Genomic DNA, 6,000 nt, shown 5'->3' on the forward strand with positions numbered 1-6,000 from the left:
CTCTAACATAGTCTAATAATGCTGCTCTCTGGCATTGCACACATTTCATTTTGAAGATTTTCTCTCTCGTCTTACCATTACCTGGAAGAGCCTCTGAGAAGGTCGTGGTATCTATTGTACTATGTTGAAAGTTTGTTTCTTGTTCTCTGCATTGATGACTACTGACGATTGGTGTGTGAAGGCATTGCAAACCAACCCATGCTGCATTGAACTGTGCGAAGACTGTGGTATATATGTTGGGTTAAACTGCACGAAGTTCGAAGGCCATGGTATATATGTGTTGAACAACAAGGTCATTCTGGTGATGGTCATTTTAAGGTCGTTCTGGTGATGGTGCCACAGAATGGTCATTGGATATGGTGTATGCTGCACAACGGAATGGTATCAGTGCGGTGACTTCGGTCATTTTGCCCGAGATTGCCCTAAACGTGAAGGTTAGGCATATCAGAAGCCCGCCATTCCTCTCTTCTCATTCTACTTGAGCGTTTTGAATGTTGTGCCCGCTGCCGCTACTCACACCTTCCCCAAGATTTCGTGGTTTGTGGCTTTTGTTGTTGTAAGCCTGCTCCGGTTTTTGAATGGTTTTAATACATTGCTGTGGTTTTCAGTACATCATTTTTAATACATGCGCTGGCCCTCCTCCATACACAGTCCTATGATACATTTATGTTGAATGATGTAACGTTGTTGGTCTCACAACAGATGTGTAGGTGAATGCATATGGCCTATAGTGTTGAATCTGGAATGAGAGGTACGAAATGGTGCAGCTCACACCATTGGTCTGAGCTTGCATACCTTCGCTATGTGTTTCTTTGAGTTGACATACTCTTGGCGATCACAGTGGGACTCTCACCTCTAAACTCCATGCATTGACTTGAAGTAGTGGAATTTTTGAAGGGATTCATTTGGTAATAAATTGAATGTTGTTTTCATATATATGCTGGTCCAGAATATTACCATGCTACGAGTGTTTTTTAATATAACTGTGGTGTAATATTACACATACCACCAGTCCTCTGCGTTTGAATACCCACTGCATTTCATTATAATACTATATTTCAATATAGTATTGTCATACCAATGCCCCTTTGAATCCACCGCAATGCTGTTTTCATATAACACGCTGTTGGGCTCCCATAATGTTGTTTTCATAACATAGTTAACGCTCCTACGTTTGACTGTGTTTAATATATTGTTTGTAAATACCACCGTGGGGCCTGAACACACTTTGATATCCGCTCTAATACCTCTATCATAATCATTTTTTTAGCAACATAAGTTTTTTTTTCTCCACAAAAGCACATTTTTTGCCAATAGAAGTATTTTTACAGCACTCAGATTTTATAATGCATTCATTCATATCTTCTTCTGAAGAGGCTGTGTGCCTTGCTCAGAAAGAAAAGAATCTTGCCCAAGATTCTTCTAGAGGAAGAGATGGTCGAATAGGAAGAGGAACATATTTCAGAGGTAGGGGGGGCAGGCACTGTCAAGGAGAAAAGTTAGATTTGCATTGCATACGCTCCAAAAGAAATGGATCACATGATGCCTCTACATGCAAGTTACCTTGGGACAAAATTGAGCAGCAAAGAAACCAACCCAAAGGTAAAACTAATGACATAGACAAAGGTAAAGCACCTGAATCCGCTCATTATGTTGTGGCACAATGTAATATTGGAGTAAATGAAGACTTATTTAATGCTTCACTTGCTTCTTGGAAAAATGATTGGTTGCTTGATTCAGGAGCAACTTGCCACATGACTCATAGAAAATATTTTTTTGAAGAATTTACTGACAATGTTGATGGAACAATATACTTTGTAGACCAATCAAAACTCAAGCCATCAGGGCTTGGCACAATCAGGCTTAAATTGCCTGGTCTTCCAGACTTTCTTCTACATCATGTTCTATATCTCCCATAGCTGAAGAGAAGCTTGCTGTCCTTGGTCCACATTCACCAGCAAGGTCACTCCATTTATATGTTTGATGGAAAGGTTGAGGTGAGAAAAGCATCTGACCACTCACTTGTCATGAGGGGAATAAAAGAAGAAAGGCTTCTCAAGCTACAGGGTACCTCTGCTCGTGCACAACATTTCTCATACAACTCTCATTATGAAGAAGGTACACTTCCATCAAGTTTATTATGGCATGCTAGATTTGGACATTTGAACTATGACAACCTCCGCTTGTTGAAGAAAAATGGTGTTACTGGTTTGCCTACAATTCCTAGGAAGCTCAAGCAATGTGATGCTTGCATTCTAGGAAAGCATAGAAAACAATATTTTCATGATTCACATTCAAGAGCACATAGAAAAATTGAACTCATTCATTCAGATTTATGTGGTCCAATGCCTGTTCCTTCTACAAATGGAAACAAATATATGATGACATTTATTGATGACTACACTAGAATGTGTTGGGTTTATTTATTGAAGAACAAATCTGATGCTTTTCAAACATTCAAGAACTTTCATAAATGGATTGAAAATGATGAACAATCTCATGTTGGCTCTATTCGCACTGATAATGGAAAATAATACACTTCAAATGAATTTGAAAACTATCTTCGCCAACATGGGATCAAACATCAAACAACTGTGCCTTATAATCCCTAACCGAACGGTGTAGCTGAAATAATGAATAAGACAATCTTAAATATGGTGCGCTCCATGATGTTTTTCAAAAATGTAAAATTGATGTTTTGGGCTGATGCAGTTCTATGTGCTGTATATATAAAGAATAGATGTCCATCTAATTCTATCAGAAACAAGACTCCCTATAAGGTGTGGTATGGGCACATTCCTTAGGTAAAGCATCTCAAGGTCTTTGGTTCCACGTGTTATGCCTTGATACCAAAGGTACATAGAAACAAACTTGGTGCAAGAAGTCATAAGTGTATCTTCCTGGGGTATTCAAACACCTCCAAAGAATACAGTCTCTATGATGAAGTCAATAAAAATTTCGTTGTATTTAGAGATATAATCTTTCTTGAAACATCCAAAATTGACAATGTTGTTGAGCGGCAACTTGATCGCTTGGATAGATTTGCAAATGAAAAATCATTTCAATAATTTGATAATCAGATTCCTCATCTTGAAGGGGGATTCCTATACTAGATCAACTTGTGGAATTTTCTTCTGAAGCAATCTCTCCCTCGCATGAAACTCCAACAATGGATGATACTTTAAGTGATGTGATTGATAGAGTTGGGAGACTCAATCTTGATTTAGTCCCAACTCAATCAATGGAGTAGCCTGGACCATCTAAGAAAGGTCCCCCAAAGTGGCTGATAAAGACACTTGAAAGTGTTCATCCTGATGAGGTTGGAAAGATAGGAACTAGACATTCAAACCGGAAAAATGGAGGTGATGTAGATGACTCTGATTCACCTGTTGATATGGATGTTTCTTATGATTGTGAATTGAATTTGTCTACAGATTTCAAACTAACTTCCTTGAAAGAAGCTACTTCTCATGATGAATGGAAAGAAGCGATGCAAAAGGAGTATGATGCCCTGATAAAGAATGGCACTTGGAAGCTGGTTGATCCTCCATTAGGAACCAAACCAATTGGCTGCAAGTGGGTCTACAAGAACAAGTATAAAGCTAACGGCTCACTTGATAAGCACAAAGCCAGGTTTGTGGCAAAAGGTTTTGTGCAAAAGGAAGGGGTCAATTATGAGGAGACATTTCCCCCCCCAAAAAAATAGGCTACCATCCAGACACTCTTTTCCCTAGCAGCATAGAACGGTTGGAAAGTCCATCAAATGGATGTAAAAACTTCTTTCTTGAATGGAGATCTAGAAGAGAATGTTTTTATGTCCCATCCTGAAGGATTTGCTGTGAAAGGACATGAACATAATGTATGCAAACTTGTGAAATCCTTGTATGGCCTCAAACAAGCACCGCGACCCTGGTATGAAAAACTAACTGAGCATCTTCTGAAACTCAATTTCAAACATTATGATCTTGATGATGCAACTTTGTTTGTCAAGAAAGTTGGCAAAATAGTTGTATATCTTGTGGTATATGTAGATGATCTTTTGATGACAGGGAACCTTGAAAGCTACATTACATCCATAAAGAAGGAATTGAGGAAAGGTTTTGAAATGACTGATTTGGGCTATGTTCATTACTATCTTGGTATTGAAGTAACTCAACATCTGAAGTCCATATTCCTTTCTCAAAATAAGTACATTGGATATATGTTGAATAGGTTTGGCATGATAGAATGTAATTCTCTAACTACTCCAATGGAACAAAACTTAAAGCTCACATCCATTGAAGGAAAAGAATTTGAGGATGCAACAAAGTATACACAGCTTGTAGGAAGTTTCAACTACCTAACTACTACCAGACCAGACATTTCATTTATTGTTGGAATCCTCTCCAGGTTTATGAAAAAGCCTTGTGAGGGACATTGGTCTGCTACAAAAAGAGTTCTAAGGTACTTGAAGGGAACTCAAGACTTTGGAATCAAGTATACATATGTGGACGACTTCAGCTTGATTAGATACTTTGATTCAGACTTCAATGGAGACAAAGAAACTGGGGTATCTACTTTAGGTTATGCTATTAGTCTTGGATCAGGAGCTGTCTCTTGGAGATCAAGCAAACAATCAGTTCCAACAGATTCCACAACAAAGGCAGAATATGTGGCAGTAGCTGAGGCAACAAAAGAAATTATGTGGCTCAGGAAAATTCTTGAAGATTTACAGGTAAAACAAGTACAATTGACTCCACTCTTGATTGATAATACCTCGACAATAAAGTTGGCCAAGAACCAAAAGTTCCATGATCGAATGAAGCACATCAATACTAAATATCATTTGATTCGACATCATGTTGAGGCCAAAACAATCCATCTCTGCAATTGTTCCACTTATGAGAAAATTGCAGACATCTTCACCAAAGCGCTTGGAAGAGAAAAGCTTGAAAGATTCAGAACGATGCTTGGACTCACGAACATCCCTTCAGAGTGAGGGGGGGGGAATGTTGACACCTAATCATCAAGATTGGGTGAATAACTTAAATTGATGTAAATAAATAATAGAAAATATGAATAGTCACTGGTAGATGAAATGAACAGTCTCTCCCTCATGTATATAATAAAGACCAAACCTGAATGAATATAAATGAATTGATTTGAGGAGTTACCTCCTGGTCTGACATCACTTATGGTGTTCTTCTAATTATTTGGTGGATGATTCTATTAAACTTTTCTTGTTCCAATGTACGTTAACTAAGGATTTTGCGAAGTGGTATATCGAGTTAGATACTGCATCCTACAGTGACTTTGCCTCCTTAGATCAAACCTTATTAACACACTTCCAATTGCCTACCCGGTATGATATCGAATTTGATCTCTTGTCGAACTTCAAACATGATGATGCCACATTATTTTCTAATCACATTCATGAGTGGAATTGTCACAAGAGGCTAGTGAGAACCAAGTTATCTAATGAATTCTTACGTAAATGGTTCATTCTCTCTCTCCGACCTTAGATTAGAAAGTATGTGTCCATGTTTTGATACGTTACCAAGAACTAAGCCATTTTAATTGCCCAATAGTTGGATCTTATCTATTCACAATCAAGTACACTATACAAAGTGTTTCTTAATTCCCCTAGGCCTTCTATTGACCCTCCTAAACCTGCTCCTGGCCCACATGCTGATGGTGTGATTGGGCCTATTTCCGATTCTATGAGTTAATGTGTTTCCCAAATTGGACAATTGATTGTTACATATCAAGCCCCATCAAATGCATCTGGCTTTGCTAAAGCACCATCTCCTGAGAAGTCTATCGACGTTCTTACGGTGAAGTCCACTAAACCGAAGAACAACCAACAATATGGTGGTAAGAAAAACAAGAAGACTAAACAAAAGAACCAAATTGTCTAGGAAGCACAAACCAAACCTCAGAATTAGGGAGGGGGCACTAGTGAACTTCATCATAAAATCAAATTCCCTTGTAAAATTTGTGAAGGTGAATGTTGGTAGCTAA

This window comes from Pinus tabuliformis, chromosome 5_1, assembly GCF_031772625.1.
Source record: "Pinus tabuliformis cultivar Carrire ecotype Pingquan chromosome 5_1, CPIR1, whole genome shotgun sequence".
In the NCBI taxonomy this organism is placed as follows: Eukaryota; Viridiplantae; Streptophyta; class Pinopsida; order Pinales; family Pinaceae; genus Pinus; species Pinus tabuliformis.